Source organism: Lagopus muta, chromosome 4 (assembly GCF_023343835.1).
Source record: "Lagopus muta isolate bLagMut1 chromosome 4, bLagMut1 primary, whole genome shotgun sequence".
Taxonomy (NCBI): domain Eukaryota; kingdom Metazoa; phylum Chordata; class Aves; order Galliformes; family Phasianidae; genus Lagopus; species Lagopus muta.
The window spans coordinates 47886901-47897810 of record NC_064436.1 but is presented as its reverse complement, the minus strand read 5'-3'; the positions used below and the strand labels follow the sequence as shown (position 1 = coordinate 47897810).

Below are 10910 nucleotides of genomic sequence, written 5' to 3'. Positions count from 1 at the left end.
GAATGCTGTAAGCAACAGATCAAACTAGATGTGTGTTTGAGTGAGGAAAAAGGGAAATGCATTTTGTAATTCACCTTGTCTTTTAAAATGCAGCCTCCAAATCTCTCATTTCATGAGACAGCCAACAAACTTGAGTCATAGAATCACCAAGGTTGGAAAAAACCTCCAAGATCATCCAGTCCAACTGTTCACCTGTCACCCATATTTTGCACTAAATCATGTCCCTCAGTACATCTGAAAGTTTCTTGAACACCTCCAGGGATGGTGAATCCACCACCTCCCTGGGCAGCCCATTCCAGTTCCTGACCACTCTCTCAGAGAATTATTTTCTAATGTCTAATCTGAACCTGTGGAAGATGCTAAAAAATAAACTGCTAGTCATGCTTACAGACCATGATTAGAATGATATTTTAGATAGGTTGGTATGTATTGTGAAAGAATATGATTTCTTTAAAAGTTAAAGCAATTGCTAAGACAATTCAAGATTTCAGCCCACTCTTATTTTGATTTTCATATCCTCTTTTTAGACATGTAATTCAAAGAAAACATGTTTATCTAATAGATACTTATTTCAAAAGCAGCTGATGCGCTACACCATCTTCAAAGCCACATTTCTGAAATCACTGAATTTCACTCTACCTTTTCTACTATTTGGGTAAAAAGGCTTGTACACACTTGTGAATTGATTCTGCAAATCTGATACTAGTATTTTAAAACTTAAATAAGCTATACAAAGATATTTATAGGTTTCAGCGGAAAAATACAAAGAAAAAAATATAAAGAATCTTACGACTGATTTTCAATAGTTTATTACTATTCTTCTTCTTCTTCACTGTTAAGTCCAGCACCATGAGGGAACTATAGGGCTTATTTCTTCAATTATATTAGTTGTTCTGTTCTCTTCCCTAAATAACATCTTCTGTCTCTGGACGGACAGTATCAGTTCAATCCCACACTTGCCTTTTTTCCCCAAACCAGAAAGACTGAAATATCAGTATTCATGCTTTTATTTCTGAGATGATAATGACTAAAATCAAGTTAACTTGTTTCTTGCTGTCATCATTAGTCATCTTTATGGGGAAAATGCATTTACTTCATAAATATGACTGTTCCATAAAGCAAAATGTAACTGATCATAAACGTTTTCCATGTAGCAAAATTTCAAATTCAGTGGAGACTTACAAAATGCAGCCCTAGTATGTGGACAGTGATCTTTATCCGACAATTTAACTGTGCCTGAAGGAGACAGATAAAGAGTGCTCTGGTTTGGATACAGTTATTAATTCTTTCACATATTTATCTGACTTACTGTAAAGCAAACAAACTCTAGCCTAATGCATTTTTCTACAGGGACACATTGCTGTGTTTTGTAGCTAGAATGAAGGAGCATCATGACACAGGAAGAGAAGAGTGCCGAGGCATAAATAAATGAGAAAAGATGAATGAGAAGGAAAATTACAAGAGAAGGAAGGTGATGAAGCTGTAAGTTATAAATATAAAATCAAGATGAATCAAAAGACAAGTCTTAATTTTTCATGGTGGCAATTAGAAGTAAGGAAAATGCTGCCAGTCTGGAACTAAGAGGTTTAATCTGACAATTCAATTACCAGACTGACAATCAGCATTGTAAAACCCAATATGGTTTCATTTTCTCTTTAAGAAGGGAAATACATATTCTGAGTAGTTTCTGAGTTACCTTTTAAAGAAATCATGTGAATTTAAGGATTTAATGACTAGTGACTAAGCTTTACTCATGACAACAGCAGTTTTCATCATATGTGGGCTCTGGTATGTTTGGGGACATAATTTAAAAAGACTGTTTATGCAAGTCAGTGCATTTTAAGATAATTTCCTTCATCAATTTACTGAATGGAAGCAAAAACACTTCAGTAAATAGATACCAGTTTCTACCTCATATTTGCCATTAGATCTACTACTTGCTGACTTTGGCAGTATAACTGCAACCTGAAAATTGCACAGAAAATCCAATCTAAGCCTTCTGGGTTGCAAAACATTCCTCACATATAAATATATACAGAAAATCAATTTATTAGGGAGAGTCCATTTTAAGAAAAGAATACAGGAAGCATGTGGTATTTCAGGAGTTTGGCATATGCTAGACTACATGAGTTCAAAGGACTTGGACAGACTCCCTATCAGTAGACAGATTTGAATGTGGCCACTATGTTCTGAGGTGAGAAGAGTTTATGTTTATGCTTGTAAAACAAACAGACCATGGACATCATCTAAGGGCCAACTGCCAAGTGCTAAGGAGCCAGCATCCCTGAAAGAGAATGGTTGCCCTCACGCTCATGCAGCGATTCCTCACAAGGCCCAAGGCAGTAAGTTCACACCCCTGCTAACTTATTTCTTTTTTTTCTAACTGCCAAGTAGGAGAAGCAGATAACATTAACACATGCTTATTTAAATTTAATTAGAAACAGCTGAGAGTGGAAACATGGTATCAATATGTAATAAAGGTCAAAGTCTAGAATATTATCACTTAGTTTGGCATCAAAGCTGGTGAAAACAATGGGTCAAATGATAAGGAAATTAATCTGAATGCAGGAGGCAGAAAACTGCAAAATAAACAGCAACAGCATGGGCCTGGGAAGAACAGATTGCGCCTCATAAACCTGAATGCTTTTCCATTCACGCCCTGGAAAGAGAGACCAAGCAGAGAGGTGATAAAAATATTTGGTTTAGTTTGCAGAGAGTTGCAATAACTTCAGAAAGACCTAACAAAGATTGGCAATTTGATTACATACCTACAGATTATCAGTGTGGAGATATTCATAGAGATGCATAGCAAAGAGAGCAATTTCAACTGGACAGATGGTTTTTGAGCTAAAAGTGATCTCATTTCACAGAAGAAGCTGATGTGTCACTGTGAAGAACTTACTAGCTCCAAAAACTCCAAATTCAAGAATATTGAGCAGATCCTGCTGCTACACAAGGTTGCACTATATAGGCTTAACATTTACTAAGTTCTCACCACATGCCTCTAATTGAATTTATTCTAATGTAGTAAATATTGTTCTCTATATTTTTCCAGAAACGTTCCAGACATCTTAAGATTTAGTTTAAAGCAACTTTAGAACACTCCACTTTTGGAACTACCACCATTTGGCTATATCATATTTGACCTCAACACCTTCCTTGTTGCCCATTTCTCTCTGACTGCGCAGTGCTATGATAGTTCAGTGCCATCTTTACATCTGGGAATGTCTTGTTGAAAGAAAGCTATATGAGTGCACAAGTTTCTAATGGTTACATGTTGTTTACTGACCTTTTCTGAGTTATTTTCTCTCTTAGTTAGATTCTTCTTTTAGCTTCCTTAGCTGCAAGGGAACCACCAAGGCTGAGGACAGATTTCTGCTCAGTTGCATTAATGATAATGTTTTCTAGATGAGTGAGAAGTGCTTGAGTAATTTTGCAGACAGTATAACGGGAATACAACTACAAGTATTACAAAGGTGTTTTTAATAGTATGATGTTAGTATCACATGGGAATGTGATTCCTTTTTTAGAAGCAGTTGGCTTTCTACAATGACATCCTGCCTATGCAGCTTTATGAACTCAAGCTGTATGAAATCTTGTAGTATTTCTCCTCATGTGTTTTTAATAGAACAGTAAAACTGATAATATTAAATACTATTGTAAAGCACATTAGAAAAAGATATGCTTTCTTCTTTATTGGTATTAAACTTGTTTCAGTATTTAAGGCACAAGTGTATAATCAGATGGGGCAAGGCCTTTTGCAAAGTTCCTCAGTAATACCATCCTAAAAGCTGTGCTATATAATTTAAAACTGCAGCTACATTTGGCAGGTGGTGATTACACCGTCTTTAATTTGCTGACATCAGTCTGCCTGACAGATGGCTGTCTGGGTGCATATGGAGAGAAGTTGATGGATAGCCTGTATTTCAAAAGGCAGAGATCAGTCCAACAATGAGCTCCACATGTCATCCAAGTCAAGCAGTAGCTGGACAATTTTTTTTTCCCCCCTCATTGTAATCAGACTGATCATGTCAGACTTAAAGTTACAGTGAACCCATGTAGTCTCATACTTCAAGGTCTGTTGGGACATTTTCTTAATTGTTTGAAGCCCATGCCTTCTGAAGGAGGAAAGAAGCAAGCTGGCATTCAAATTGCCTTATAACGTGTTCCCATATTCCCTAACTTTTTGCCATGGAGGGAGCATTAGGTTGGTCAGTACGGCTAATCTTCTCAGAAGATCCACATTTTCATAATCCATGCTCTACAGAATGAAGTTGGCATTCCTTTCCAGGAAAACATTTTTATCAAGTGTCCATTGGCTCCTTCAGAACATTTCCCATTTCTGAGTATACTGTGCAATTAACTCCTCTGTTCTAAAAAAAAAAAAAAAAAAAAAAAAAAAAAAAAAAAAAAAAAAAAATCCAACAACAAAAAGCCACGTCACTGCTGTGAGCTGTCCTTGGCTGCAGAAAAATTTCTCAAGGAACAGAGTTGTAAATTCTCAACTAAACATGTCTATCCTGTCTTCCAGATACTGAACTTTCTTTCTCACAATCTGAGCTGTGCCTTTGCATACAGATTGCTATGGTACCCTCAGAGCTGGCTAAACAGGGTTTTTGTTTAGTTTTTCTGTAACTTTTTCTGCAAACATGAGCTAGCAGTGCTAGCAATACATGCAGTTCCCCCACCCCCATGCACATACCATTTGCTAGCATATGATACAGAAAGCTGATCCCAGTTGGTCAGTCAAGGTTCTGTATGTTCAAATCATATTCTGAGAGCAGACTTCAGTTTGTCGGTTCAAGGGCAGAGCTGCCAATCATCAATATTACTTCCATCCAGGCCAGGGCTTAGAAGATTTCCCAGTTGTACATGGCTGTGAGGAGCACTGCCTGACAGTACCTGTGTATAGTAAACTAAAGTTAGGATGACTCTGTGCTGAGCCACGCTGCAAACTGGGGGCATTCCAACTCACAGGCTCAGCTGCAGTACCAGTTAAAAATATTTCTGTGCTGCAAAAAACAATCTTAATGACAAAGGATAATTCTGTTGGCTCCCCAGTGTATAAAATATTCTAACGAGAGTGGAAAGAGAAATATTTTGTACGCTTCAGCTCCCGAGTGCTGATTAGGAGTGAAGTCTCAACAGGGGATACTATCTACTTTCCCATGATGTTTACATATCCTGCTCTTCCCTCTTTTTTCTAGGCTGTTGGCTTTCACACATTAATAGGATTGCTAAGGAGTCCAGGACTTCTGAACTCACACACAAGACCAGTAACATCCAAAACAAAGACAAATACTAGCACACCTGTGTGTTATTCCATGGTAATTCCTACATGAACCTTCTAACACTAATGGCTTTGGCCAAATTTTCCCTTTATAGTCCCAGAGAATAGTCAGGGAAAGCTGTAACTTTTGATTTAAACTGAACCAGGTAATTATTCATGCTAAAATGTGAGCTTCGGGTTTGTTCATTTTGTTTAAAATAAAATTAACAAGATCATTCAAGTAAATATCAATTTGTGCACCCAACTGGAATACAGCAAAGAACACAGACTCATTGTATTCCTTTAGAGAAGAGGAAGTTCAGGGGAGACCTTATTGCTCTCTATAACTACCTGAAGGGAGGTTGTAGTGAGCTGGAGGTCTGTCTCTTCTCTTGTGTAACTAGTGATAGGACTAGAGGGAATGGCTTCAAGCTGTGCCAGGGGAGATTCAGACTGGACATTAGGAAATCCTACTTCTCTGAAAGAGTGGTCAGGCACTGGAATGGGCTGTGCAAGGAGTTGATGGAGTCACCAACACTAGAGGTGTTTAAGGAATGTTTGGACATTGCGTTGAGGGACATGGTTTAGTAAGAGCTATTGGTGATTGGTAGATGGACTGGGTGATCCTATGGATCTTTTCCAATCTTGGAGTTTCTATGATTATTTGTTGTCCATTATTTTCGCCCATGATTTAGGAAAAAGCAGTAGAAATATTTCAATTTAGAACACTTTCAAACACAGAATGTGGGATCTTTTGCAGTGATTTTTTTCTTTGCTGAAAGGCTGAGAATTTAGTAACATGAATACATCTTAATATAATCAGATTTAGCGCAAATAAATCTTCTGTTCCTTTATCTACTTCTTTTTTTGTTATATGGAAAGACTAAATGATTTGCTGTAGCATGTTTATTAAAATCTGCAGTTTGATATCACAGATAAACCCTAAGCTATCTTGATTTACAGAGTCCAAGTTCTTACAATTTATGATATCATGGATTGTTTCTAAATGTTGCCAACAGACTGCTGCATCCTTTTGTTTAACCAACATCCAGAAACAAGCCCCATGTGTATCCATTCTGAGCTCTGCGTATGAGAGGACATCAGCTTTGCTTTGCTGTTGCCATTACAAGTTGAATCATTCCATGCCACAGCATTTATTCAAGCCATCAACAGAAAGACCAATATTTCATAGTTCTGTCCAGATAAATCAAATCTGTTAAGCTGAAAATCCAGCAAGTGATTCAGGGGCACTGAAACCTAATGGCTTCCGAATGAAATGCTTCATTTTTCAAACCTTTTAATGGGCCCAGTCGTTTCTTATTTCACAGGATTTAACAGATTTATCAGCTAAATTAAAAGCACAGCATTGCTGGAATTTGAATGACAATTAAAATATTGGCACAGAAAGACCATGGAAAGACGTACTGTCTTCTTCTAGAAAGACTCCAAACTTTACCTCTAGACAACTGAGTTGATTCTGGATTGTTCATATGGGTGCATATGCTGCTCATGGGTGCATATGATCTTAAGAAAATAAATGATTTTAAGAAAACAAGAAACCAGTTCTGCATTAAAAATTGGTGGCTAATAAAGGGTACCCATTTACTGAAGTATTTCTTTGTTGTATTCAATATTAAACTGTGCATTCACATTCATACCAACGCTAGAGCAAGCCCTCACAAGTCTTCAGAGTGAGCAGAAACGGGATGGCAAGAGGTATCTAAAGATTGCCATTAATGGTAGTGGATAAATCTACAATTTGCACAGCAAAACTAATCTTAAAGAGATTTAACAGATTCTCAAAATCAACAGTATAAAGCAATGCTCAGTTCCTAGAAATTTCAAAAGTAATGATCAGTGCACGATGAAAATAAACAGGTTTCTGCTTTTTCCCAAAATATTCTTGCCTTGGTGACACAGGTTTAAATCAGCTTGAGGTTCTCAAAAATGTCTTCTCATGCTCATTTTTTGAGGTGCAAATCAATTTTTTTTTTTTTTTTTTTTTTGACTAGTTGGATGTTTCTGTCATTAAAGATCAGGTCTGACTTTTGTAAGCATAGACATCTTCTCTGTAAGTGATCTAATCTCTTTTTTTTTTTTCTGCCAATCTCTCTTAACAACATGATTCTTTTAAAAAGATGCATTGTATCATGAAAAAAAGGCAAGAAAAAAAGCTAAAAGCAAGATTAAGATAATCTACAGTATCAGTATTGCAAAACGGATATATGACATGGTGTTCAAAATTAGGAACAAAATTATTGTTTTGCACACAAACTTATGTATAAACATTCTAAGACTATTTCCTTCCTAACTTCATCAACCTATAAATTGTCAGGCCTTGAATGTTTACGTTGATAGCTTTTCAATAGTAATGATTACATTGCCTTTTTTATGATTATATGCTCTTTTTTATATACTTATGATATAATTATATACTTTTTGTTCTTGCATAGTGTATTTTTTAGGCCTCAAATTGTGAGAATTAGACTGATGTAAACTCATTTTCCCAGCTCAAACACGTGTCTGGATCTGTATAGGTGTCTGCCTAGGTAGGCAGTGGAGTGCTGTTACAAGACTTACTCAAGCACATAATGGTTACAGGACAAACAATTTGGAATCCCTCTCTTCAGATGACATACAAACAATATTTTCCTAGTGTGCATTGGTCAAGAGTCAGCAGTTTTCCATTTCAGCACCTACCACCTAAGATGATATAGACTTTTGTTGCCATACTTCATATTTCTCATCTTAAAAAATTTACATGAGCGAATTCAAGCTTGTATGAAAAGAAGAGAGACCAGCCCCTCTTTCATTATCTAATGAGGGAATTCTTGAGTTGAATCAGTATTTCCAGAAGACTAGAGCAGTGGAAAAATAAAAACTTCAATAGAACTATTAAGAAAGTGACAGATAATACTCATTACAGGCAGAGAAAACGTGTGATTTTCAAGATACTTGTGTAGGACAGGACCATTTTTAGGATTTTACTTGAGTGCTATTTGGAATGTTTCAGTTTTCCATTTATACTGAATACATTCAGCAACCCCTCAGTCGGGTAAAGAGGGACCTAAGAATTAACTTTGGCACCGTGGTTCAGACTCAATTTACTAGGCAGGCAGTGAATTGAGGTTTTCTGCTTCCAAATGGAACAACTGGCTATTTGAAAAGACATCACACCACTGACTCTCTAGCTGTTAAAATTAACACAATGCACTCCGGTTTCATCAATCATTTTCTAAGTAATTACTAAATTAATTATCTGTGGGCATTTATACCATGTAGCCTAGGTTTTCAGGAGGGGATTAGCTACTCAGAACAGCCACAGCCTAATGTGTTTTTAGAGCTAAAATGAAGAAGTCAAATTTAGGATTAGCCAATTAGCAAATTTAGGATTTAGAAGGCAAATTTAGGATTAGCCAGTTTTTATGCGTGTTTACAGTGCTAGCAATTTTGAACTGCTTTTGCAGTTTTAAGTTTACAAAACCAGGTCATGCCACTGTGTGAAATGTGTGTACATCCTCATATCAAGAAGACCTTCAGCTTTGGAGTTAGCAATCAGTTCCTCTTACTGTCTTCTTTTATTAATGGATTTTTTTTTTTTTTTTTTTTTTTTTTGTGTGTGTGTGTGTGTGTATGTAGTTGTGTATGGGTATTTAGCTATTTTTTTTTGTTTTTAAAATAATTCTGTGTTGTGTGAACATTTAGCCACTGATCACAAGGAAACAAAGGTATTTGAGAAAGATTTACTGAAGAACTAAGAGCTATGATAAACCTGTGTGTTTATCATGAGCTATGATAAACCTGTGGGTTTATCATAAACTACATCATAAACCAAAACAAGCATCTGATTTTGTGGCTCTTGAAATACTTCTGTTTTTGCAGGTAAAGACTTTGCATCTCGTGTGCTTGTGACTTCAAAATGCAGATTATTCCACATTTCTCATTTTGAAACAAATATAAATAGCTCAGAAATGGAAATAGAATGATCTGGATTCACCACCATTCCAGCTGAAGACAAGACTGCACTATCACAAAAGGCATGCTAACCTGCGCATTGCTGGCAGACCAAAATCAAAAACAGCATTTAGATTGTCTCAGATCCAGATGGTCTGGAAGTACTTGAAATCCACAATTTGTATCTAACTCAGCTAAATGATGACAGTCCCTTTCCTAGAACCTGACCAAAGATCTAAAAACACATATCAAATAAACAGAAGAATAAAAAAACTTGTTATTTAGTCAAGATATCAAGACAAACTAAAAGATGGAGAGGAAATCTCTATAAATTTTTAAACTCTCTAAGGACTTGTCAGGATTTCTTCTGAGGAAATTTCTTAACGCTTGAGTGAATTCTTTTCAGACATAAACACCTGTGTTCTCTGTTCACTTTAGAAACTCCTAAGGCAAAGTGTGTTCCAGTCAGTCCATCCACATCATGTCATGAATACACTGCATCACTGTCAGATCACATTCTGATAATGTATATTTCACTTGAAATGAAGTAGTTATTTTCTGCTTTGTATTACTCATCCCTGTTTAACCAAGCATTAGTTGAAGTGCCAACAAACTAAAAGTTTTCAAAATCCTCTCTTAAAGCCAAAGCTGTTGCACAAGGTCTATTTAAGTTTCATTTTCATATTTATTTCTATGGAGAAGACACATGCTCTTCCAGGGCCTCTAAGCACAGTACTTTCTTAAAATGCCCATGTTACCTTGGGAAGAAGACTATGCTTCCTCCCTTATTCCCTTTGACAAATAAATACATTTTCTTCCTCGTCACACTGAAGAAAATAACTATTTTAAATCACTATCTATCAAGCATATTAATGAAAAAAATGTTGTTGTGGTAAGGTCAAGAAAAAAAATATCAGCCAAATGCTCTCATTAAAGCCACAAGTCTTTCTAGCATAATATTGTATTGTTAGGCTTTATTTTTTCTAGAACTATTATCAAGACTGTTGAAAACATTTTACATTATACCTGACTAAAAGTAGGAGGAAGCTTCCACTTCCTTCCTTCCTGATTTGCTCTCCCATGTACTCTCTCCCACAGGCCTTTGTGTTTTCTGTCCCTGCATCTTGCTTCCTATTAAAATGGACAGACCCATCTCAAATTCATCAGTCTTCCTCAAAGTAAAAAGCACACATTCAAAGCTGCAATTTTGTAGCATTCAAGATACATGCAAATAACTTACACCTCATTTTTCAGCTTCTCTATCCCCATATTGTATAAAAGAGAATAGATTGATGACTCACTTTTCTTGGTATGTTTTAAAAGAAAATAAAGAAATGCCTACTCACTTATTTCCAACACACAGGTATTGGCTTCCAATCTTCTGCAAAGAGAGCTGCTTCTACCACTCAGACTCAAGCATGCAGCTATGAGAAACACTAGAGACCTATACCACTACTCCCTTTAGTAGTTTCTGTTAATCAGCATTAATGAGCTTCTCATGCACCTGCCTTTCTTGGTCTTTGGTTCTGTGTAGGAGACAAGTTTCAGCTCTGTGTGGGATTTGCTGTAGTGAGGAGTAATTGGTGTGTGGATGTTTCAGGAACTGACTGGGAGTGTTGTAAAGAAGAAAAGTTTGTTGCAGGAAGGGTGGCGAGGCACTGGAACAGGTTGCCCAGAGAGGTGATGG

The 10910-nt window shown here is 36.5% G+C and overlaps 1 long non-coding RNA gene across 1 annotated transcript; it reads right to left on the bottom strand.

Moving 5' to 3' along the window:
- Positions 1-834: 834 nt before the first annotated feature.
- On the bottom strand, positions 835-10645 carry LOC125691792 (uncharacterized). The gene is made up of 3 exons (XR_007376249.1): positions 10570-10645; positions 4703-4902; positions 835-4373 (listed from the first exon to the last, which is right to left on the bottom strand). It is a non-coding gene; the product is annotated as an uncharacterized LOC125691792 (long non-coding RNA).
- Positions 10646-10910: the final 265 nt, after the last annotated feature.